A 26,976-nucleotide genomic window follows, 5' to 3' on the forward strand; every position below is an offset into this window, starting at 1 on the left:
GAAACAAAACGTGCTAAACAGGCCCTCCCAACCACCACCACCCCCACCCCCCTGCAATGAAAAAGAATCAAAAACAGAAACATCATGTACAGGGGTGGCACAGTGATTAGCACTGCTGCCTCACAGCGCCAGGGACTCGGGTTCAATTCCCGGCTCGGGTCACTGTCTGTGCAGAGTCTGCATGTTCTCCCCACGTCTGCGTGGGTTTCCTCCGGGTGCTCCGGTTTCCTCCCACAGTCCAGAAGACGTGCATTGGCCGTGCTAAGTTCTCCTTCAGTGTACCCGAACAGGCGCCGAAGTCTCTGAGACGCAGAGACTCTGAGACACAAAGACGTAGAGACTCTGAGATGCAGCGATGCAGAGTCTCTGTGACGCAGAGACACAGTGATGCGACTAGAGGATTTTCACAGTAATTTCACTGCAGTGTTAATGTAAGCCTATTGTGACATGAATAAATAACACTTTCAAACACAAGAATCTCCACTTGAAACGTCAGTCTGGTTACCTAGAAACAAGTAGGTTTAACAGCACAGGGACAGGCCATTCAGCCCGACTGACCTCTGCTGGTGTTGATGTGTCACATGAACCTCTTCCCTGGTGAATTCTTCTAACTCCTGCTTCTGTGAAAGTCCAGATACCCCAGAAATTAGCACAAATTCAGCAGATAATGTTACCACATGGTTTGATCATTTAATAAGGGAGTTTAGTGAGAATGGAATGGAGTTCCTAAAAACTAACCCCTCCTTCCCACCTTACTGGATTTCACCCTTTCAGCATAACATTCAGAAAATGTAATACTTTCATAAGAACATAAAAATTAAGAACTAGGAGCAGGAGTAGGCCCTCTGGCCCCTCGAGACTGCTCCGCTATTCAATAAGATCATGGCTGATCTTTTCGTGGACTCAGCTCCACTTACCTGCCCGCTCACCATAACCCTTAATTCCTTTACTGTTCAAAAATGTATCTACCCTTGCCTTAAAGACATTCAATGAGGTAGCCTCAACTGGGCAGGGAATTCCACAGATTCACAACCCTTTCTATGAAGAAGTTCCTCCTCAACTCAGTCCATTACAGATGGAGGTGGTGGGGTAGTGGTATTGTCGCTGAACTAGTAATCCAGAGACCCAAGATAATGCTCTGGCAACCCAGGCTCAACATTATAGGGGAGCAATGGACTAGTGGTATAATCGCTGGACTATTAATCCGGAAACTCAGCTAATGTTCTGGGGACCTGGGTTCAAATCCCACAATGGCAGATGGTGGAATTTGAATTTAATAAAAAATATCTGGAATTAAGAATCTACTGATGACCATGAAACCATTGTCGGAAAAACCCATCTGGTTCACTAATGCCCTTTAGGGAAGGAAATCTGCCATCCTTACCCTGGTCTGGTCTACACATGACTCCAGAGCCATAGCATTGTGGTTGACTCTCAACTACCCTCCAAGGGGTAACTAGGGACAGGCAATAAATGCAGGCCAGCCCGTGTCCCAATAATTAACTTTTTAAAATCCCAATGTGGCAGATGGAGAAAATTTAATTAAAAAGAAAAATCTGGAATTTAAAAAGTCTAATGATTGTCGATTGTCAGAAAAAAACATCTGGTTCACAAATGTCCTTTAGGGAAGGAAAGGAAATCTGCCTTCTTTACCCGGTCTGGCCTACACGTGACTCCAGAGCCACAGCAATGTCATTGACCTTCAACTGCCCTTTACCTGGGTTGGGCGGTGGCACAGCGATTAGAACTGCTGCCTCACAGCGCCAGGGACCTGGGTTCCACTCTCGGCTTGGGTCACTGTCTGTGTGGACTTTGCACATTCTCCCCATGTCTGTGTGGGTTTCCTATGGGTGTTCCAGTTTCCCCCTACAGTCTGAAGGACATGCTGGTTATGGTGAGTCGACCAGAACAAACGCTGGAATGTGGTGACTAGGGGAATTTCACAGTAACTTCATTGCAGTGTTAGTGTAAGCTTTACTTGGGACTAATAAATAAACTTTACACAGGAGGCAACTTTCCCACCTCATCCCCTTGGTGCAGATCACGTGAATCCTGGAAAATTAAGGCTTTTGTTTCTGACGCCAAACAGTTTGAAATCGTCCTGATCCCTCACTACTTTTACAAATCGGATTGTGCAAAGAAAGAGCGTGGGGCCAATTTGCATATTTAAAGTAGCATTTAAGTTTAAAGTTTATTTATCAGTGCCACAAGTCCTAGTCGTCACACTCCGGCACCTGTTAAGGTACAACGAGGGAGAATTTAGCATGGTCAAAGCAGCTAATCAACGCGCCTTTCCAACTGTGGGAGAAAATCAGAGCACCCGGAGGAAACCCACGTAGACACAGGGAGAACATGCAGATTCCGCACAGATAGTGACCCAAGGCCAGATTTGAACACAGGGCCCCTGGCGCGGTGAGGCAGCAGTACTAACCACCGTGCCGCCCTGAAAGAACTTGCCTGGGATCCAGGTAGATCCAGAAGATCCAGATGCTTTTTAAAAGAGTTTAGGGTCTCTGCCTCCTCCACCACCAACTCAGGTACGAATTCCAGACACCCACCACCCTCTGCTTAAACAAGTTATTCCTTGCGTCCCCTCTACATGTGGTGGCACTTATCCTGAATCTATGACCCCCCCCGGTTCTAGAATTCTCCATCAAGGGAAACGATTTTATCCTGTCCACTCTATCTCTTCCCCTCACAATTTTGTACATCTCAACCTCTCCAATCTCTCCTCATAGCTTGTAAACAATGTTGTAAAGTTTATTTATTAGTGTCACAATTAGGCTCACATTAACACCGCAATGAAGTTACTGTGAAAATCCCCTAGTCGCCACACCCCGGCGCCTGTTCGGGTACACTGAGGGAAAATTTAGCATGGCCAATGCTCCTAACCAGCACGTCTTTCAGACTGTGGGAGGAAACTGGAGCACCCGGTGGAAGTCCACACAGACACAGGAGAATGTGCAACATAGAATCCTTACAGTACAGAAGGCCATTCAGCCCATTGAGTCTGCACTGACCACAATCCCACCCAGGCCCTATCCCCATAGCCGCAATCATTTACCCTAGCTAGTCCCCCCTGACACTAAGGGTCAATTTGGCACTGCCAATCCACCTAACCCGCACATCTTTAGAGTATGGGAGGAGACTGGAGTGCCTGGAGGAAGCCCACGCAGACATGGGGGGAACATGCAAACTCCACACAGACGGTGACCCGAGGCCGGGAATCGAAGTCAGGTCGCTGGCGCTGTGAGGCAGCAGTGCCACCTTCTCAGATGGGTAAGGAGATAACTATACGAAGTAGGAAAAGAAAGTCTGCATCCTTTTAGAGAGGGGAAATGCGGATGCATTTCGATTTTTAAAAATATTCTCTTCATTCGAACCAGAATGATTTATTTTGCTCTGTATTATGGAGGAGGTGGGGGGGGAGGTTTTATAAACCCTGACGTTATTGGGAAATGAGCTGGCTAACATCCCTGCTGACAAGTCTGAAATCCTTAGAGACTGCACTCAGCTGACCCCTGGGTAACCTCCATGTATTTTCCTCCCTTGAGTGAATATTGAAGGTTGCCTGAGTGAGTTACAGAGAGCAGGGTCTAAAAAAACGACAGGCCAGTTTTCACCAGATATTAATGTTGGCCTGTCAGTAAATCTTTAGTCTGTCGGCGGAGAAAATTCTGGTCAAGGTTGCTCCGGCTTTCTCCTCTGCTGATTTGTGGGGATGATCTAACCGAGAGGACTAAATGATCTGATTATAACATCTTAACAAATAAGGACAAAGAAAATTACAGCACAGGAACAGGCCCTTCGGCCCCTCCAAGCCTGCACCCACCATGCTTCCCAACTTAACTAAAACCTCTACCCTTCCGGGGACCACATCCCTCTATTCCCATCCTATTCACGTATTTGTCCAGATGCCCCTTGGAACTCGTATCCGCTTCCACTACCACCCCCGGCAGCGAGTTCCAGGCACCCACCACCCTCTGTGTAAAAATTCTGCCTCCTACATCTCCCAAAATGTAACTACTTGTCATAACAGCGAGAAAAGGTGCCCCTCGCACCTTAAACCTGTGCCCCCCTAGTAATTAACTCTAGGGAAAAAGCTTCTGACAATCCACTCTGTCCACGCCCCTCATAAATAGGAGGAGGAGGAGGAGGAGGAGGCCCAAAGTGCCTGCTCCGCCATTTAATATCACAGCTAATTTGATCTAGGCCTCATCTCCGCTTCCCTGCCCCTCCCCACCAATATCCCAAGACTCCCTTGTCAATCAGACCTTGTCCGAGGTCTGTCTAACGAACTCAACCTTGAATATATTCAGCGACCCAATCTCCACACCCCGCCCTCCCACTGCTCTTTGCGGAAGAGAATTCTAAAGATTAACGACCCTCTGAGAGAAACGATTCCTCCTCATCGCCGTCGTAAATAAAATCAGAGGCAGGCTACTCGGTGGGAACCAAAACGGGCAGTGAAAATATGGAGATTCCTCTGCCGCTGAGAACATAAGAACATAAGAAATAGGAGCAGGAGTAGGCCATCTAGCCCTTCGAGCCTGCCCCGCCATTCAATAAGATCATGGCTGATCTGTCGTGGCTCAGTTCCACTTTCCCGCCCTCTCCCCATAACCCTTAATCCCCTCTCTTATCAAGAACCCATCAACCCGCTTCAATGGACAACTTACTGATTGCTTTGTGTCTGGCAAGCTGGGTAAATAGGATCAAGGTAGGATCGGCCAGGGTCTAAGGTGGGGCGGCACGGTGGCACAGTGGGTTAGCACGGCTGCCTCACAGCGCCAGGGACCTGGATTCAATTCCTGGCTTGGGTCATTGTCTGTGTGGGGTTTGCACGTTCTCCCCGTGTCTGTGTGGGTTTCCTCCCACAGTCCGAAAGATGGGCAGGTTAGGTGGATTGGCCATGTTAACTTGCCCCTTAGTGTCAGGGGGAACAAGCTAGGGTAAATATGTGGGGATACGGGGACAGAGCTGCCCCTTAGCATCCCAGGGTGTTGTAGGTTAGAGAGGTTAGCAGGGTGAATATGTAGGGTTATGGGGATAGGGCTGAATTGTCCCTTAGTGTCCCGGGATCCGTAGAGGGTAAATATGTGGGGTTACAGGGGTAGGGCCTGGCTGGGATTGTTGTTGGTGCAGACTCATTGGGCCAAATAGCCTTCTACTGCACTGTAGGGGTTCTATGATGCCAACTAAATGACAGAACAGGCTTGAGGGGCTGAATGGCCTCCTTTTGTCCTTTTGGTGATCCACAATGGGGAGTTAAAACCGCAAAGCTGGAAATGTGTCTGAGTTCTGAGAGTGATTGGATTGAGGGCGCAAAAATAATTCTACCTCCGGTTTTAGGTCAGAATTTCTACTCTAACCATTGCTAAATATTCCTGTAATATATTCCTGAGTGTGGGCTGATGATGGAAATTGTGGGCGGCATTTTCCTAAAATGTAACTACTTGTCACAACAGCGAGAAAAGCAGTGCGATCTGCACCAGTCCGTCCAGCGCAGACCAGCCTGCAATTGGGCTGGCAGTAAAGTGGCACAGTAGGTTAGCACTGCTGCTTCACAGCGCCAGCAACCCGGGTTCGATTCCCAGCTCTGGTCAGTGTCAGTGTGGAGTCTGCACGTTCTCCCCATGTCTGCGTGGGTGTCCTTTGGGTGCTCCGGTTTCCTCCCACAGTTTGAAAAGACGTACTAGTTAGGGGGATTGGCCGTGCTAAATTCTCCCTCGGTGTACCCGAACAGGTGCCGGAGTGTGGCGACTAGGGGATTTCCACAGTAACTTCATTGCAGTGTTAATGTAAGCCTTACTTGTGACAAAAAATAATTCCCAGCATGGGTCGCTGCCTGTGTGGAATGTGCACATTCTCCTCGTGTCTGTGTGGGTTTCCTCCGGGTGCTCCAGTTTCCTCCCACAGTCCAAAGATGTGCGGGTTAGGGAGATTGGCCATGCTAAAATTGCCCCTTAGTGTCCTGAGATGAGTAGGTTAGAGGGATTAGTGGGTAAATATGTAGAGATATGGGGGTAGGGCCTGGGTGGGATTGTGGTTCGGTGCAGTCTCGATGGGCCGAATGGTCTCTTTCTGTACTGTAGGGATTCTATGATTTCTATGAAATAAGTAAATCAAACTTCAAAACTTGAAATGTTATAAGCTACAGGGAATGGGCCGGGATCAGGAAGGTGTGATTAGAAAAGGCACCTGGATGTCCTAGGGCAGACATGGACAAGATGGGCCGAATGGCCTCCCTCCCACCTTCTGTGCTAACTTTTCTATGGTTCTAACTTCTCATTTAAAGGCACTGATTGTGCCAGGTATCCACTTTCACAGCTTTTGGTATCTCACCGACGGGTTACCCCTGATATTATGTTCTCAATCTTTCCAGGGCCTCGATAATGAGGGTTATCACAGTGCAAAGTGGTCCCAAACCCTCCCGTTGTGAGACCACGGTGTAATGTCATAGAACCAGTAATGTAAAGGCCCAGGCTACTGCTCTGGGAGCATGGGTTCAGATCTGGGAATTTAAATTCAATTAATTAAATCCAGAATTGGAAGCAAGCCTCAGTAACGGTGACCATGAAACTATCATCCATTGTTGTAAACACCCATCTGGTTCACTAAAGTCCCTTTAGGGAAGGAAATCTGCCATCCTTACCTGGTCTGGCCTACATGTGACTCCAGAGCCACAGCAATGTGGTTAACTCTCAATTACTCTCTGAAAGAGCCGAGTGAGACACTCAGGTGTATCAAACTGGCAGAGGAATGAATGCACTGTGGATGTACCTACACCACATGGACTGCAGCGGTTCAAGAAGGCAGCTCATCACCACCTCCCCAAGGACAGTTAGGGAACAAGCGCCGAAATGTGGCGACTGGGGGAATTTCACAATAAATTCATTGTGGTGTTAATGTAAGCCTACTTATGACACTAATAAATAGACTTGACTTGATCAGTGACCACAACTTGCATTAATGTAGAGCCGTTAACAAAGAACAAAGAGCAGTACAGCACAGGAAACAGGCCCTTCGGCCCTCCAAGCCTGTCCCGCGCTAAGAAGCAAGCCACCTGAAGGCAAGAGTGAACCACATTGGGAGATAATCGGAAGAGTGACTGATAGCTTTGTCAAAGAGATGGAATTTAGGGAGAGAATTCCAGAGCTTTGGCCTCCAGAGGGAGCGCGGGGGAATGTCAGGGATAGGGCTGGAGGGGGTTACAGGGATCAGCAAGAGGGGTGATGGGTAGCGGGGGTGGGGGGGGGTGGTGGGCAATGCTGTGAAACTTGTTCCTTAACAAGCGGCTGATAACGTTGACCGTAGGCGTGCGGGAATGAAGCATTATCCATCTTACCCAACGGTGTGGCTGCATCCTCTTGTACGATCACACTGGGGCATTGGTGACGCTCGCCTGGAGCTGGGATGTCCGTGCCCCTTGTTCACTTGGCTGCAGAAGGTCGTGCTCAGACCAGGATCTAAATTGGAGAAGAAAACCCGAGATGATTATTGTGTCTCTCCCTTCTTCCATTATCTCCTTCTCTCCCTCTCCATTTAGCCCCCTACCCAGACTGGAGACAATACCAGCTACACTGGGTCCACACTGCAGCCCACGCTTGCAGGGCAGCTGAGACAAGGAGCTGGCTATACTCTTGCCAAGGCGCTGGTGCAGTGGTAATGTCACTGGGCTAGTATTCCAGAGGCTCACGCTAATGTTCTGAGGACACAGGTTCAAACCCCACCACGGTAACCAATCAAATCTCGTCTCAGTAACAGGGACCATGATAATATCATCGACTGCTGTGAGAATGTGCATCTCATCAAGCTATCAAGAATAACGGAGATGACAGTGGCACAGTGGTTAGCATTGCTGCCTCACAGCGCCAGGGACCGAGTTCTATTCCAGCCTCGGGTCACTGTCTGTTGGAGTCTGCATGTTCTCCCCACTGCCCCGGGTCTGCTTGGGTTTACTCTGAGTGCTCCAGTTTACTCCCACAGTCCGAAAGATGAACAGGTTAGGTGGATTGACCATGCTAAATTGCCCCTTAGTGTTCAAAGATATCTAGGTTAGGTGGATTGGCCATGCTAAATTGCCCCTTAGTGTCCCAAGATGTGCAGGTTAGGGGAATTAACAAGGTAAATATATGAGGTTCTGGGGATAGAGAGTTGGGTAGATCTGGGTAAGACGTTCTATTGGAAAGTTGGTGCAGAATCAATGGGCCAAATGGCCTCCTTCTGCACTGTAAGAATTCTATGATTCCATGATATGGTTTGTGAGGCCTCTTTACTGAGGTACGGCCCCAGATTCACCTAAGTATACACAGAATCACAGAATCCAAACAGTACAAAAGGAGACCATTCGGCCCATTGACCATGCACTGACAACAATCCCACCCAGGCCCTATCCCTATGTATTTACCCTGGCTAGTCCCCTTGACACTAAGGGTCAATTTAGCATGGCCAATGCAGTTAACCTGTACATCTATGGAGTGTGGGAGGGAACTGGAGCACCCGGAGGAAATCCACGCAGACACGGGGAGAACGTGCAAACTCCACATAGACTGTGACCTGAGGCCAGAATCGAACTCGGGTCCCTGGCACTGTGAGGCAGCAGTTTTGTTTTAAATTCATTTTTGGGACATGGGCATCGCTGGCTGGGCCAGCATTTATTGCCATCCCTAGTTGCCCCTTGAGAAGGTGGTGGTGAGCTGCCTTCTTGAATCGCTGCAGTCCATGTTCTGTGGACTGACCACAATGCCGTTAGGGAGGGAATTCCAGGATTTTGTCCCAGCAACAGTGAAGGAATGGGGATATATTTCCAAATCAGGATGGTGAGTGGCTTGGAGGGGAACTTGAGGGGGTGGTGGTGTTCCCATGTATCTGCTGCCCTTGTCCTTCTGGATGGAAGTGCTCATGGGTTTGGAAAGTGCTAACGATCTTTGGTGAATTGCTGCAGTGCATCTTGTAGATGGTACACAGTGCTGCTACTGAGCGTCAGTGGTGGAGGGAGTGGATGTTTGTAGACGTGGTGCCAATCAAGCGGGGCTGGTGTCGAGCTTCTCGAGTGTTGTTGGAGCTGCTCCCATCCAGGCAAGTGGAGAGTTTTCCATCACACTCCTGACTTGTGCCTTGTAGATGGTGGACAGGTTTTGGGGAGTCAGGAGGTGAGTTACTTGCCGCAATATTCCTAGCCCCTGACCTGCTCTTTAGCAATGCCAACTACTGTACCACTGTGCCGCCCACATTACATTGTGGGATCTTGCTGTGCGCACATTGGCTGCCGCATTTTCCATGTTAGGGCAGTGACCACACTTCAGAAAAGCATTTCAATGGCTGTGTAATGCTTTGGGGCGTCCTGGGGTAGGATGTATATACATGTCCCCTATTCCCCGCTTTCTATACCACTTGATGGATGGCATGGTGGCACAGTGGTCCAACTGCGGCCTCAGGTCACTGTCTGCGTGGAGTTTGCACATTCTCCCCGTGACTGCGTGGGTTTCCTCCGGGTTTGGCTAGATGGCCTACTCCTGCTCCTATTTCTTACGTTCTTATGTTATGTTCTCAGGTTTTCTCCCATAATCCAAAAGACATGAGAGGACATTTGGCGTGTCAGCTACGACTCTCACCAACTCTTACAGATGCCCCATAGAAAGCATTCTTTCTGGTTGTATCACAGCTTGGTATGGGCTCCTGCTCTGCCCAAGACCGCAAGGAACTACAAAAAGTCATGAATGTAGCCCAATCCATCACACAAACCAGTCTCCCATTCATTGAATCTGTCTACACTTCGCGTTGCCTTGACAAAGCAGCCAGCGTAATTAAGAACCCCACGCACCCCGGACATTCTCTCTTCCACCTTCTTCTGTCAGGAAGAAGATACAAAAGTCTGAGGTCACGTACCGACCGACTCAAGAACAGCTTCTTCCCTGCTGCCATTAGACTTTTGAATGGAGCTACCTCGCATTAAGTTGATCTTTCTCTACACCCTAGCTATGACTGTAGCACTACATTCTGCACTCTCTCCTTTCCTTCTCTATGAACGGTATGTTTTATCTGCACAATGCATAAGAAACAATACTTTTCACTGTATGTTAATACATGTGACAATAATAAATCAAATCAAATTAAGATGTGCTGGTTAGGTGCATTGACCCGAACAGGTGCAGGACCGTGGTGACTAGGGGAATTTCACAGTAACTTCATTGCAGTGTTAATGCAAGCCTTACTTGTGACTAATAAATAAACTTTAACTTTACTTTTGAGGAACATTACGCGAACGTTAATAAGCTGATGTCAATGTGTCGATAATCCAGTCCATTTGTTAGTATGCGCTGTTTTCCTCGGTCGTTTGAGAGTGTTATTTAGCAGATGAATGCACTGCATTCCTTCCAGCTTTACTTTCTGTCATCAATCCAAAAGGATTAGTAAAGATTATTCCTAATGGGACTTGGGATTGGTTCAAGCCCACTTAGTCATCAGGTCAGCCAGTGTGCCTCTCTACAGCTGAAAGCACAGGCCCAGAATTTTAAATGACGTCCGGGATGTTTCACCAGAGGGGGAAAATGACGCAAATATTCCATCCAGCAAGCTGTGGCTCACTGGGTCACATTCCCTTAGCTTCAAGGTTAAAGGTTCAATCCCCCACTCCGGAGACGTGAGCACAAACTCAAGGCGTGCTGCCTCCCCGTGGCAGGGTGGCACAGAGGTTAGCACTGCTACTTCAGAGCGCTGGGGACCTGAGTACGATTCCCAGCCTCGGGTCACTGTCTGTGTGGAGTTTGCACATTCTCCCCGTGTCTGTGTGGGTTTCCTCCGGATGCTCTGGTTTCCTCCCACAGTCCAAAGATTTGCAGGTTAGGTGGATTGGCCGTGCTAAATTGCCCCTTAGTGTCCAAAAATGTGCAGTTAGGGGGATTGACCATGCTAAATTGCCCCTCAGCATCCAAATATGTGTAGGTTAGGGGGACTGGCCATGCTAAATTGCACAATTTCCCTATGTCTGCATGGGTTTCCTCCGGATGCTCCAATTTCCTCCCACAGTCCAAAAGACATGCTGGTTAGATGCTAAATTCCCTCTCAGCGTACCCGCACAGGCACCAGAGTGTGGCGACTAGGGAATTTTCACAGTAACTTCATTGCAGTGTTAATGTAAGCCTACTTGTGAAGCTAACAAATAAACCAAACTCGAGGCCAGAATCAAACCTGGGTTTCTCGCGCTGTGAAACAGCAGTGCTAACCATTGTGCCACCGTCAAGAATAGACGGAAGGTGATGGTCTCTGGACTCTTAATCCAGAAACTCAGCTAATGTCCTGGGGACCTGGGTTCGAATCCCGCCACGGCAGATGATGGAATTTGAATTCAATAGGAAAAATATGGAATTAAGAATCTACTGCTGACCATGAAACTATTGTTGGAAAAACCCATCTAGTTCACTAGTGCCCCTTAGGGAAGGAAATCTGCCGTCCTTACCTGGTCTGGACTAAATGTGACTCCAGAGCCACAGCAATGTCGTTGACTCTCAGCTGCCCTTAGGGGCAATAAATGCTGGCCAGTCAGTGAAGCCCGTGTCCTACGAATGGACACCAAAATATTTATTGTCTCTAATTAATTCTAATGAGTTCATTTCGGTGGCAAGTGAAAGCAGGTGGGGGTAGGACCCTGAGATGTTCCACGCGGTCTGTCCAAGGGGCCTGCAGACAAAAAATATTGGGAACAACTGCCATCAGATGCAGTTTTCCAGAACCAGGAAAATACTGACCTCTCTGATTCTGCAGGATTATATATATATATATATATATAAATATCCATGTATTTCCAGGCTGCCATTTGAGATAACATTTGGTGTCAGGTAATCGGAGCAGAACGGAGGCAGCAGGGGAGAAAGCAGGAGACCTGTCCTTGTGCGCAGGACGGCAGCGAGGCAAGCTGCATCGCTCCGGAGCGCACCTGTCCCAACATTTGGCAAAGCTTAGTCTTCTAAGCTGTTTATATAAGCAAAGGTAAGGAAGAATGTTCGCCTCCCCTCATCTCAGAAGCATTTCTCAGCCACTGACGTGCTTTTGAAGCGCAGCCCCTCTTATGAATGTGGGCAAAGCCAAGCCCCCCAAAACATTCAACAACTTCCCAAATTACCCCCTAACCCATGTTCATAGAATCAGTGCAGGAGGAGGCCATTCAGCCCATCAAGTCTGCAGCAGCTCCCTGACGTAGCATCCCTCTCAGGCTCCCTCTATCATCCTAACCCTGTATCCCCACACCTTTACGATGGCCAATCTTCCTAACCCGCACATCTTTGTACACTAAGGGGCAATTTAGAATGGCCAATCCACTTGACCTACATATCTTTGGATATTAAGGAGCAATTTGGCATGGCCAATCCACCTATTTTGCACATCTTTGTACACTAAGGGGCAATTTAGAATGGCCAATTCACTTAACCCACACATCTTTGTACACTAAGGGGCAATTTAGCATAGCCAATCCACTTAATCCATACATCTTTGGACACTAAGGGGCAATTTAGCATAGCCAATGCACCTAACCTGCATATCTTTGGACACTAAGGGGCTATTTAGCATGGTGAATCCACCTAACCCGCAGATCTTTGGACACTAAGGGGCAATTTAGCATGGCCAATCCATCTAACCTGCACATTTTAGGACACTAAGGGGCAATTTAGCATGGTCAATCCACCTAACCCGCACACCTTTGTAGAGTAAGGGGAATTTAGCATGGCCAATCCACTTGACCTATACATCTTTGGACATTAAGGGACAATTTGGATTGGCCAATCCATCTAACCAGCACATCTTTCGGACTGTGGGAAGAAATGGGAAGCACGGGGCATGGGGAGCATGTGCAGACTCTGCACAGACATTGACCCGAGCTGGAAATCGAACCCGGCTCCCTGCTGCTGTGAGGCAGCAGTGCTAACCACTGTGCCACCGTGCCACTAAACTGGAAGACAGTAATTTATTTTCAAGAAGGGCTTATGCTGTGTTCTACATAAAGCTCTGCTCTCCCTTTGGATATTAATTGCTGGTTTCTCAATGTTGGGTTTGAAAGGCATGTGTTGCAAGGAATCCTGTGGGGCCCGATTGGTGGCGTGCGGAGTGACAATAAACCGCATTCATTTTGTGCTTTTAGCATAGTAATGTGTCTCAAGTAGCTTTACAGGAATGTTACAGAACAAAATCTAACAGTGAATCACACACGGAGATATTAGGGACAGGTGACCAGTGCCTCGGTCAAAGAGATTGGTTTTAAAAAGTGTCTTAAAGGAGCAAAGAAAATTGGGGGGATTGAGGGAGGGAATTCCAGAGCGTAAGATATGGCTGCCAATGATTAAAACCACAAAGGACCAGAGTTAGAGGAGGGCAGATATCTTGGAGGGTTGTGGAGCTGGAAGAGATTACAGATACTTAACTATACCCGAGAAAATTCACCAATGCCTCTGCCTTCTCAGAAGACCAAGGAAATTTGGCGTGTCGGCTACGACTCTCACCAACTTTTACAGATGCACAATAGAAAGCACTCTTTCTGGTTGTATCACAGCTTGGTATGGGCTCCTGCTCTGCCCAAAACCGCAAGGAGCTACAAAAGGTCATGAGTGCTGGGTGGGGGGTGGAATGGAGGGGGCAGGTTGGGGGCGGGGGGGGGGTTGGTGGAGACAGATGGGCAAAATTCCGCCTCTGTCCCAATGTTCCTAAAAATTCCTCTGTCTATATTTACAATGGAAATCACCAACAGAAAGTTGTCACTCTGTAAGCTGGTGTTGCAGTGCCTCCTCTGACAAGGAGGGTGTAATTACAATGTGACAGGTTTACGTAGTCAAGCCCATTATAAATGTGGACTTTAATAATGTGAATGGAAGTGCGTACAGCGGTAATTATTTCATATACACGCTTGACATGTTGGGGCTACTGGTTTACTTGCGCTGTGACCTGCATTGCTAGTTACCATAGAACCTCTACAGTGCAGATGGAGGTCGTTCAGCCCATCAAACCTGCACCGACTCTCTGACAGAACCATTTGGGGCAGTCTCCCCCCATACTCGATCCACGCGCTCACTCTTGCTAGGATATGGCTGGGTGACACAGTGGCTAGCACTGCGGCCTCACAGCGCAGGGGCCTGGGTTCAATTCCAGCCTTGGGTCACTGTCTGTGTGGAGTTTGCATGTTCTCCCCGTGTTTGTGTGGATTTCCTCCGGGCGCTCCGGTTTCCTCCCACAGTCCAAAGATGTGTAGGTTAGATGGATTGGCCATGCTAAATTGTCCCTTAGTGTCTAAAGATGTGCGGGTTAGGTGGATTCGCCATGCTAAATTGTCTTTTAATGTCCAAAGATGTACAGGTGAGGTGGATTGGCCATGCTAAATTGCCTACACATCTTTGGACACTAAGAAGCAATTTAGCATGGCCAATCCCAACCCGCCGGACCTGCTGAGCTAAATGGACAGAGCCCAGGGTCAGGAGCTGGTGGCCTTGAGTCACACACAGTCTGTGCACTGATCTCTCAGGGTAGCCCACCATGGTGCCATTCCTCTAACTGCTCACAGTAGATAGACGCAAAGCGACAAGAGATCAAGCTGTGGACAAGACTGTGACTGAAGACAGTCTCCAGTGAGCCGAGCGCCATTAGCAAAGGATGTCAGATAGAATTTACAGTGAGTTACACCACAGAAACAGGGTCTTTTCTGCCAACTAGTCCATACTGGTGCTTATACACAAAAGAAGAACAGAGAAATTTACAGCACAGGAACAGGCCCTTTGACCCTCCAAGCCTGCACCGACCACAGAGAACATCATCATATCCTTTTAGAATGTCTTTCATTGAATAGAATAGAATCATAGAATCCCTACAATGCAGAAGGAGGCCATTCAGCCCATCAAGTGCCAACCACAATCCCACCCAGGCTTTGTTCCAGTAACCCCACAGATTTACCCTGCCAGTTCTACTGACACCAGGGTCAATTCAGCATGGCAATCCACCTAACCAGCACATCTTTGGATTGTGGGAGGAAACCGGAGCACATGGAGGAAACCCAGGGTCGCCCAGTTTATTTATTAGTGACAAGTAGGCAGACATTAACACTGCAATGAAGTTACTGTGAAAAATGCTCTAGTTGCCACACTCCGGCGCCTGTTCGGGTACACTGAGGGAGAATTTAGCATGGTCGGTCCACCTAACCTGCACATCTTTGGACACGAAGGTTAGCACTGCTGCCTCACAGCGCCAGGGACCTGGGTTCAATTCTCAACTTGGGTCACTGCCTGTGTGGCGACTGCACATTGTCCCCATGTCTGCATGGGTTTCTTCTGGGTGCCATGTTTCTTCCCACAGTCCGAAAGACGTGCTGGTTAGGGTGCATTGGCCGTGCTAAATTCTCCCTCAATGTACGCAAACAGGCACCAAGGGATTTTCACAGTAACATCATTACAGTGTTAATGTAAGCCTTACTTTGGCTTATAAATGAATTTTAATTTTACTGCAGACACGGGGAGAATGTGCAAACTCCACACAGACAGTGACTCAAAGCCAGAATTGAACTTGGGACCCTGGCACCATAAGGCAGCAGTGCTGACCATTATGCCACAGTGGCGTCCATTCTATTCTGTTCATCCTTGTGTATGTAACCAGTTTCCCTGTGAAATGCACCTCTGTTATTTTTATCTCTGCTTTTTGCAGAGCGAGTAGTAATGACTTTAAACTCTCTGCCCACGAGGGCGATTTCAAAAGGAAATTGGATGGGCGATTGAAAGAAATAAACTCACAGAGCTGCGGGGATAATCATGGTATTATTACTACACTATTAATCCAGACACTCAGCTAATGTTCTGGGAACCTGGGTTCGAATCCTGCCACGGCAGATGGTGGAATTTGATTTCAATAAAAAATATCTGGAATTAAGAATCTACTGATAACCATGAAACCATTGTTGGAAAAACCCATTTGGTTCAATAATAAGATGGCACAGTGGTTAGCACTGCTGCCTCACAGCATTAGGGACCCAAATTCGATTCCCAGCTTAGAATCGGGGTCTGCATGTTCTCCCTGTGTCTGCATAGATTTCCTCCCACAGTCCACGTATGTGCGGGTTAGGTGGATTGGCCATGCTAAATTCTCACTCAGCATACTCAAACAGGCGCCGGAGTGTGTGGCGACTAGGGGATTTTCAGAGTGTTGCCAAACAGGCCATCTAAACTGGTGATTTACAGAGCACGCTGGGATAATTGGACAAGCACTGGAACAGCAGACTGCAGCTTAAAAGACAGAGATAAACAGGCTGCAGCTCAAGATGATTTAATACACAGCAAATAGGCCATCCCAAAGACAAACGGACATTCTCTGGTCAAACAGACTTGTTTAACCAGACAAAAAGGGGAGCCTTACCCCCTTATTTGGGAGGGGGGGTGTGTGATCTACTTGCCTCCAGCACCTACAGCGTGGCTGTTGGGTACACACAGGGCATAGTCCCTGTTTGTGAACAGAACTCCCACTCACCTGACGAAGGAGTAGCGCTCCAAAAGCTAGTGGCGTTTGCTACCAAATAAACTTATTGGACTTTAACCTGGTGCTGTTAGACTACTTACTGTGTTTACCCCAGTCCAACGCCGATATCTCCACATCGTGATTGGTACACGCCCAGAGATCGGTGTGGCAACACCTGATTGGACTCTTATAGATCAGGGTGACCAAGCCCTGATCGATCGATTGACGAGAATCAGGAGACCGTTTTGGTCCCCTTATTTGCGAAAGGATATATTGGTCTTGGAGGGAGTACAGAGAAGGTTCACCAGGCTGATACCGGAGATGAGGGGGTTAGCTTATGAGGAGAGATTGAGCAGATTGGGCCTGCACTCATTGGAGTTTAGAAGGCTGAGGGGGGGATCTTATAGAGACATATAAGATAATGAAGGGGCTAGATAGGGTAGAGGTAGAGAGATTCTTTCCACTTAGAAAGGAAACCAGAACTAGAGGGCACAACCTCAAAATAAGCGGCGGGGGTCAGTTTAGAACAGAGTTGAGGAGGAAGTTCTTCACTCAAAGGGTGGTGAATCTCTGGAATTCTCTGCCCGTTGAAGTGGTGGAGGCTACCTTGTTGAATATGTTTAAGTCACGGGTAGATAGATTTCTGATCAATAAGGGAATTAAGGGTTATGGGGAGAAAGCGGGAAAGTGGAACTGATCCACTTCAGATCAGCTATGATCTTATTGAATGGCGGGGCAGGCTCGAAGGGCTAGATGGCCTACTCCTGCTCCTATTTCTTATGTTCTTATGTCCAAAAAGGACACAAAAACAAGGAGGGATAAAAGCTTCTGCACACCAGGAAAGCTCTCTCTCTCTGTCTCTGACCCCACGAAAGGACTACAACAACGGTGACCGTCGCCAGCAACAACCAGCATGAGGAGAGCCACCACACCCGAGGAAGGAAGGAAGGAAGACCAGACCAAAGGACCAGACTACACAGAGGATGACCCAGACTAGCACACAGATAAAGGCCAATATCTGCTCGGATACTTGCCAGTCACACAAAGTCAAGTCAAGGTCTAGTATTGGACTTGAACTTTTAGTATTTTCTGCAAGATAACTTATTGTTGGTTGGGTGAGTGGGTGATTATTAATTGGTGTGTTTTAAATAAATATTGGTTGTACTAACAAGAAGTCTACTCGCAATTCTTTGTCCATCGTTTACGGGTTAAAATAGATATGCGGCAGGCACAACAACAGTAACTTCATTGCAGTGTTAATGTAAGCCTACTTGTGACTAATAAATAAACTTTAACTTTAATGACCTTTAGGGAAGGAAATCTGCTGTCCTTAACTGTTCTGGCTGACATGTGAGTCCAGAACCACAGCAATGGGGTTGGCTCTCAACCACCCCTCCAAGGGCAATTAGGGATGGGCAATAAATGCTGGCCCAGCCAGCGACAACCATGTCCCATGAATTAATAAAAACAATGTGTCATAAGTTCATTGTTTAATAAGATATAGGAGCAGAATTAGGCCAATTGGCCCATCGAGTACGCTCCTCTGTTCGATCATGGCTGATATGCTCCTCATCCTCATTTTCCTGCCTTCTCCCCATAACCCTTCAACCCATTCCCAATTAAAAATTTATCTAACTCCTCCTTAAATTTACTCATTATCCCAGTACCCACCGCACTTTGGGATAGTGAATTCCACAGATTCACAACCCTTTGGGAGAAGTAGTTTCTCCTCGACTCTGTTTTAAATTTGCTGCCCCTTATCCTTAGACTGTGACCTCTTGTCCTAGAATGTCCCACAAGAGGAAGCATCCGCTCCATGTCTACTTTATCCAGACCTTTTATCATCTTGTTTACCTCAATTTGATTTCCCCTCATTCTTCTAAATTCCAGACAGTATCGGCCTAAACTGTTCAATCTCTCTTCATACAACAAACCCCTCATCTCTGGGATCAATCTAGTGAACCTCCTCTGAACTGCCTCTAAAGCCACTATATCTTTCCTTGAATATTGGAATGGGAGAGGCTAAGTGGATTGATCTGGCGTTGACTCGATGGGACAAATGGCCTCCTTCTGACTATCACTGCTCCTTGTGGTAAAGGAGTTCCACATTCTCCTTGCTCTCTGGGCAAAGGATTTTTTCCCAAATTTCCTGCTGGATTTATCAGTGACTGATGGCCCCATTAGTTTTGGAGTACCCCGTGTAGAGGGTTTGACGGGGTAGATGCTGAGAGGCTGTTTCCCCGGCTGGAGGCTATAGAACCGGAGGAGGGGGGCGGGTGCACAGTCTCAGGATACTGAGAATTTGAGAAGCTTCTTCGCTCAGAGGGCTGTGAACCTTTAGAATTCGCCAGCGCAGGGATCTGTGGAGGCTCAGTCACTGAGTATATTCAAGGCTGAAGGGTCCACAGCCAACAGAGGCATATGCGAATTGTGCAGGAAGATGACATAGAGCAGGGAGGTCAGCCATGGTCCTTTTGAATGGTGGAGTAAGGGATGTACATCCTACTTCAGCTCCGACTCCTCATGTTCTTACCTGGTGTTGTGTTTGTTTAGTAAATAAAAAACTGGCCAACAACAAGAAAAGGCAAATCACTGCATGTCCTGACCTTGGGAATTAACCAAAGGAGGGCAGCACCGCGGCACAATGGTTAGTGCCAGGGATCCAGCTTCCATTCCAGCCTCAGGTCACTGTCTGTGCGGAGTTTCTACGTTCTCCTTGTACCTGTGTTGGTTTCTTCCAGGTGCTCCAGTTCTCTCCCATAGGCCATGCTAAATTGCCCCTTAGTGTCCAAAGATGTGGAGGTTAGGGGGATTGTCCATGCTAAATTGCCCCTTAGTGTCCAAAGATGTGCAAGTTAGGTGGATTGACCATGCTAAATTGCCCCTTAGTATCCAAAGATGTGCAGTTTAGGTGGATTGACCATGTTAAATTGCCCCTTAGAGTCCAAAGATGTGTAGGTTAGGTGGATTGGCTGTGCTAAATTGCCCCTTAGTGTCCAAAGATGTGGTTGCCCTCAGACAACTAGGGATGGGCAATAAATGCTGGTCCAGCCAGCGACACCTATGTCACACGAATAAATAAATAAATAAGAAATTTTTTAAAATGCTAAAAGTAAAGTAAAAGTAAAGTTTATTTATAAGTCACAAGTCAGCTTACATTAACACTGCAATGAAGTTACTGTGAAAATCACCTAATCGCCACACTCCAGCGCCTGTTTGGGTACACTGAGGGAGAATTTAGCACGGCCAATGCACCCTAACCAGCATGACTATGGGAGGAAAGTGGAGGAAAATGATGCTTCAGTGCAGTACTGTAGACAGGCTGCACTGTCAGAGGTGCTATTTCTTGGTTGACATTTTAAAAGCCACAGCTACCAGTTCAAGTGGATGCTAAATAAAATGGCCAATGGCACAAAGAACAGCACGGGAGACCCCCCAATATTCAAGCATCAACATCTATCCCTCAATCAACATCACCAAATGTTTAATGATCATTCAGTTTACTATAGGCAACAGGGACTCTGCTAATGTACAGAAATACACCAACCAATGGGGCACAACTCCCACAAATTATGAAACTTTATCTCAGTGAGAGTCAGTGTGTGTGGGACCCGTACCCCAATGAGAGTCAGTGTGTGTGGGACCCGTACCCCAGTGAGAGTCAGTGTGTGTGGGACCCGTACCCCAGTGAGAGTCAGTGTGTGTGGGACCCGTACCCCAGTGAGAGTCAGTGTGTGTGGGACCCGTACCCAGTGAGTGTTAGTTGAACTTACAACTGGCCCGGGTAGAACGGTGATCCGTTCCGCTGGCTCTTGTCTCCCGATGTTCTCTGGACATGTCGATGGACAGCGTGGACCTCTGTGGGCGTTACCTGAAAAACCAAGGTCAAGGGTCAGCACAGGTGACACTGGCCACAATCCAGAGATATAAAAAGTGAGATTACTACAGTCCTGATACCACCCCAGCCCTAAGAACCCAGCAAAGTCTTCAGCAGCCTAAGCAGCACCGCAAACTGTAGAAGATGTATAAAGCATTGCCTGATCTGGCTGTAAAACCTGCCTACAGTGCAGGTAGGAACATCAGTAGGCCATTCAGCCCCTCGAGCCCATTCTACCACTCAGTGGCTGATCTGCATCTTACTGGCCTTGATTCAGTAACCCACATTACCCTCACACAAAACCTCTCATTCTCAGTTTGATATTTTCAGTTAACCCTTTCAGCATCAATAACTTTTTTCACAAGAGTGAATTCCAGATAGAAACATAGAAAATAGAAGCAGGAGGAGACCATTCAGCCCTTCAAGCCTGCTGCACCATTCATTTTGATCATGGCTGATCATCAAATTCAATATCCTGATCACCCCCCCTTCCCCTCATATCCCTCGATCCCTTTAGCTCCAAGAGCTATATCTAATTTCTTCCTGAAATCACACAACATTTTGGCCCCAGCTACTTTCTGTGGGAGTGAATTCCACACATTCACCGCCCTCTGGGTGAAGAAATTTCTCCTCACCTCAGTCCTAAAAGGTTTACCCCTTTTCCTCAAACTGTGAACCTAGTTTTTTTTTAAGTCTATTTCTTAGAGCCACAAGTAGGCTTACATTAATACTGAAATGAAGTTACTGTGAAAATCCTCTAGTCACCACACTCCAACGCTTGTTCGGGTACACTGAGGGAGAATTTAACATGGTCAATGCATCCAACCAGCACGTCTTTTAGACAAGGGGAGGATGTGCAGACTCCGCACAGACAGTGACCCAAGCCGGGAATCGAACCCGGGTCCACGACGCTGTGAGGCAGCAGTGCCTCCACGCCACTTCACGATTCTGGACTCTGTCTGCACCTCCCGCTGCCTTGGCAAACCAGTATAATTAAGAACCCCACACACCCCGGACATTCTCTCTTCCACCTTCTTCCATCGGGAGATACAAAAGTCTGAGGTCACGTATCAACCAAACAGCTTCTTCCCTGCTGCTGTCAGACTTTTGAATGTACCTACCTTGCATTAAGTTGATCTTTCTCTACACCCTAGCCATTACTGTAACACTACAATCTGTACTCTCTCCTTTCCTTCTCTCTGAACGGTATGCTTTGTCTGTATAGCACGCAAGAAACAATATTTTTCACTGTGTTAATACATGTGACAATAATAAATCAGATCAAAATCAAATCCCCCACCATCGAGAACATTCTTTCTGAATCTAACCTGTCTAACCCTGTTAGAATTTTATAAGTTTCCACGAGGTCCCCTCTCGCTCTTCTAAATTCCAGTGAATATAATCCGAACCGACTTAGTCTCTCATCACGTGACAGACCTGCCATTCCAGGAATCAGCCTGGGTAAAGCTCCGCTGTGGAAGATCTGAAGGTTCTTTTTAAATTACTCACGCTCTAACTCGCGTGATCTGGGGAGATGGCAAATTCCGGCACAAGGCAGCTTCTTACAGCCGATACCCACCGCCTGATTAAAGCAACATCGCTTTCCCACTCATTATCCAACTCTAGGCTTTAGGTTACGACCTGCTCACTTTAAGTTGTTACTCTTCGCGTCGGATCAAGAGGTGAACTGGGGAGCGGTTGGGGGTGGGCGGGTAGTTACGAGGGGCACTGCGGAGGCACTGGGGCTCACCGTCTGCGACCCCCCCCTCCACCACCACCACCACCGGGTCAGACTCTGAACCAGGCCCCATCGCAGCTTGTCGACTCACCGCTGAACTGAAATAGACGGGGCTCCGTTTCGCTTTCACACTGTCCCGTTAATCACAATGCAACACTGGAGAGCTGCTGACTAACCGCTGCACTTAATCTCCATTAATTAGACCAGCACAGACCCAGAAAACAGCGAGAGGGAGTCCCTTGGTGATGGAGAGAGCTGGTGGGGGAGGGAGGGAGGGCAGGAGGGGGGTACGGCTAAAGTCATCCTTTCCCCCGCAAATCATTAAAACTATTTGATTAGACCAAATTCAACTTGCTAAAAGGAATGCAGTCACGTCAGTAAGTGGCAGCCCGCGCGCTTATTATTAATATTAAATGTTTTAGGTGTAATGAAAAAAAGGGCTTCAGATGTTGCGACCTTCTGGCTAGGACAGAACCAGGCAAAGCGTCTCTGATATGTCCATAAGATCTAGAACAGACACATACACACACACAAAGATATATACACACACACACACACAGACATGTATATAATATATATATACATACACACATATACATATGTACACACACAGATACAGACACATATATATAACATTCAATGCTTAATTCTCAGTTTGTTAACAGAATCTTTCACAGCACAATTTGCACCCCCGGTTCCACCCCCCCCACCACCCCCCCACACACCCAGCCTCCCACAAACTTCCCCCCAACCCCCCCCAGCCTCCCACAAACTTCCCCCCACCTCCCCCACCCCGGAAGACGACGCAGAACTGTTTTACCGGCGTGTGTGTATGTGTGTGGGTGCTGAAGGTCACAGGGTATCTTTTCCTGGTAGTCGCAGCTTCACTGAGCAAGGAGGCACGTCGGGGTGTGTGTGTGTGTGTTTGTGTGTCTGTGTGTCCACGTGGGTGGGTTCTGCCGGATGCCAGGCAGTGGGCAGGCAGCTGATGGGAGCGAGCGAGGGAGGGACGGACGGACGGAGAGGAGGGGAGGGGGAGGAAGAGGAAGGAGAGTCCTTCACCGCGGGATCCAGAGGGAGTACCTGACGTCAGGTTGCTTGGCAACCCTGCCACCGGGCTGAGTGTGGCTGCAGCTCCGGCAGCTGGTCCAAGCGTCTCCGAGGCCTCGATCCCTCTCGGAGTCACCGTCACTCCCTCCCCGTCCTCACCCTCGCTGCGGGCCCAGCTGAACCGCGACACGCGGGGTGGGGGGGGTGAAAAGAAACCCAGTTAAATACCGTGGCAAGGTCCTGTAGATGGATCAGTGCAGGAAGGAAGGAGAAAGAGACAGAGAGAGAGGTACATACAGCAGGAAAACACACAGAGATAGAGAGAGAGAGAGAGAGAAAGAGAGAGGTTCCTTATTGAGTTCAAGGAGCACACGCACCAAGCGGAATTTTACCGGCACACCCGTCCGAGCTCCGTACCATCCCGCCCGAGGCCAGCGGAGAATGCCGTTCTCTGAGCTTTGCCCGGCACACCCCACCTCCCGCCCGGAATCAGGGTGGGCGTGCCAGTAAAATTCCGGCCGTTGTCTCATCCCGGTTCATATGCGGCACGAGGGTTGCGGGTGTTATACCTGCTCTGTGCTAAATTAGGACACGAGGAGGCCACTCAGCCCCTCAAGGCTGCTCTGCCGGCCCCACAGGATTGTGGCGCATTGGCATTGAACCTCTATTTAGAATCATAGAATCCTACAGTGCAGAAGGAGGCCATTCGGCCCATCGGGTCTGCACCAACCACAATCCCACCCAGGCCCCATCCTATAACCCCATTAATTTACCCTAATTAGTTCCCCCGGCACTAAGGGCAATTTAACGGCCAATCCACATAACCCACATGTCTTTGGAGGGTGGGAGGAAACCGGAGCACCCATAAGACCACAAATCGCAGAAGAATTAGGCCACTCGGCCCATCGAGTCTGCTCCGCCATTCAATCACGGCTGATATTTTTCTCATCCTCGTTCTCCTGCCTTTTCCCCATAACCCCTGATCCCCTTATTAATCAAGAACTTATCTATCTCTGTCTTAAAGACACTCAAGACACACCCGGAGGAAACCCAAGCAGACACGGGGAGAACGTGCAGATTCCGCACAGATAGTGACCCAAGGCCAGGAATCAAACACCTGAATTCCCACCTACTCTCATCTGCCAGTACCTGGCCCATAGCCCTGAATGTTATGATGTATAGAATCATGGAATCATTCCGTGCAGAAGAACCTTTGCACTGGCTCAAAGGGCAACACTGTCAGCACCCACACACACACACACACACACACACACACACACATCCACACACACCCACACTCCACCCCCCCCCACACACACACACACACACACACACACACACACACACACTCCCCCCCCACACACACACATCCACCCACACACACACACACACACACACTCCCCCCCCACACACACATCCACCCACACACACACACACATACACTCCCCCCCCACCCACACACACACACATCCACCCACCCACACACACACACACACACACCCACACACACACTCCCCCCCCCCACACCCACACACACCCACACACACACTACCCCCCCCCCACCCACACACACACTCCCCCCCCCCCCACACACACACACACACACATCCACCCACACACACACTCCCCCCCCACCCACACACCCACATCCACACTCCCACCCACACACACACACACCTTCACACCCCTCCACACACACCCACCCACACACACACACACACATCCACCCACACATACACTCCCCATCCCCCACACACACACCCACACCTTCACACCCCCCCACACACACACCCACACCTTCACACCCCCCCCACACACACACCCACACCTTCACACCCCCCCCACCTTCACACTTCACACCCCCCCCCAACACACACACCCACACCTTCACACCCCTCCACACATAACTCCCCCCCACCCCCCCACACACACATCCACCCACACATACACTCCCCCCCACCCCCCACACAAACAATGACCATCTCCAACCAGAGAGAATATAACCATCTCCTCCTCACATTCATAGAATCCCTACAGAGCAGGAGGCCATTTGGCCCATCGAGTCTACACCGGCAACAATCCAGATCAGGCCCAAACCCCGTTACCCCACATATTTACCCTGCTAATCCTTCTGACTCTAATAAACAATTTAGCATAGCCAATCCACCTAACTTTGGACATTCAATAGGATTACCAAAAAGTGCTAACCACCACCCCCCCCCTCTATAATTAGCATCCTGGTGGTTACTATTGACCAGAAACTGAACTGGACCAAACATCTTGTGGGGCACGGTGGCACAGTGGTTAGCACTGCTGCGTCACAGCACCAGGGACCCAGGTTTGATTAGGTGACCATCTGTGTGGAGTTTGCATGTTCTCCCCGTGCATGTCTTTCGGGTGTCTGGTGTGGTTTATTTATTAGTCACAAGTAGGCTTACATTAAACAATGCAATGAAGTTACTGTGAAATTCTCCTAGTCGCCACACTCCAGCGCCTGTTCAGGTACACTGAGGGAGAATTTAGCGCAGCCGATGCACCCTAACCAGCACGTCTTTCAGGCTGTAGAAGAAACCGGAGCACCCGGAGGAAACCCACGCAGACACGGGGAGAATGTGCAAACTCCATACAGACAGTGACCCAAGCCGGGAATCGAACCCAGGCCCATAGCAGTGTGAGGCAGCAGTTCTAACCACTGTGCCACCGTGCCGTCCCCTCTGTGAGCTTCGGTTTCCTCCCACCGTCCGAAAGCTGGTTAAGTGCATTGGCCATGCTAAATTCTCCCCTCAGCATACCCGAACAATTTTGTCTTTTAAAAAGCACGGTTACACGAGTAAGATTGGTGCAGAGGGATATGGGCCAAATGTGGGCAATTGGGATTAAATTAATGGTAAAAACTGGGCGGCGTGGACAGGATGGGCTGAAGGGTTTCTGTGCTGTAAACCTCTGTGACTCTATGGTCAGAGTGGGAGCCATACCAAGCTGTGATACATCTGGAAAGGATGCTTTCTATAATGCGTGGCTAAAAATTGGTGACAGTCATAGTGGATATGCTGGATTCCCTTAGTATTCTGAGAAAGTAGAGGCATTGGTGGGTTTTCTTAACTATAACATCAGCGTGGAGGGACCAGGACAGGTTGTTGTGATTTGGACACCAAGAAGTTTCATCCCTGTTGATGTACACAGGGGCATGTTCTCCACTACACTTTCTGAAGCATTCCATCAAATGGCTTTGAGGAGCTTAGATCATAGAACCCTACTGCGCAGAAAGAGGCCCTTCGGCCCATCGAGTCTGCACCGAACACATTCCCACCCAGGCGCTACACCCCCATATCACTACATATTCTACCCACTAATCACCTCTAACCTACGCATCCCTGGACACTAAGGGGCAATTTCTTAGGATGTCCAATCAACCCAACCTGCACATCTTTGGACTGTGGGAGGAAACCAGAGTACCCGGAGGAAACCCACACAGACAAGAGGAGAATGTGCAAACTCCACACGGACAGTGACCCAAGCCGGGAATCAAACCCAGGACCCTGGAGCTGTGAAGCAGCATTGCTAACCACTGTGCCGCCCTTCCAAACCAGTGTGATCTGGTGCGGCAGGGGAGATGGACAAGAGACTATGACGGAGGATGTGGAGATTAGCGCCAAGTAAGTTCCTCCACGCTCTGAAACCAAACTCCCCGTGCCCTGGGCAGAGATAACTGCTGTTTACAGCCACAGAACAGACTCTAACCCCTCCCAAGAGAGGCTGTATGATGGAGTGAAAAGACTGCATTGTTAAAGGATTTGTTGGTTTTTGTGGAGGTCACTGGAATATAAAC

At 48.6% G+C, this 26,976-nt stretch overlaps 1 long non-coding RNA gene across 2 annotated transcripts; it reads right to left on the minus strand.

Annotated features, from left to right (window-relative positions):
* Positions 1-7,353: 7,353 nt before the first annotated feature.
* Positions 7,354-22,275, minus strand: LOC145362222 (uncharacterized). Of its 2 annotated transcripts, none has more exons than XR_013889956.1 (3): positions 22,189-22,275; positions 20,256-20,353; positions 7,354-7,469 (listed from the first exon to the last, which is right to left on the minus strand). It is a non-coding gene; the product is annotated as an uncharacterized LOC145362222 (long non-coding RNA). The 2 variants fall into 2 exon arrangements; XR_013889958.1 differs by lacking the exon at positions 22,189-22,275 and adding an exon at positions 21,481-21,564.
* Positions 22,276-26,976: the final 4,701 nt, after the last annotated feature.

This window comes from Carcharhinus amblyrhynchos, unplaced genomic scaffold (assembly GCF_965287045.1).
Source record: "Carcharhinus amblyrhynchos unplaced genomic scaffold, sCarAmb.v2.hapA scaffold_37, whole genome shotgun sequence".
Taxonomy (NCBI): domain Eukaryota; kingdom Metazoa; phylum Chordata; class Chondrichthyes; order Carcharhiniformes; family Carcharhinidae; genus Carcharhinus; species Carcharhinus amblyrhynchos.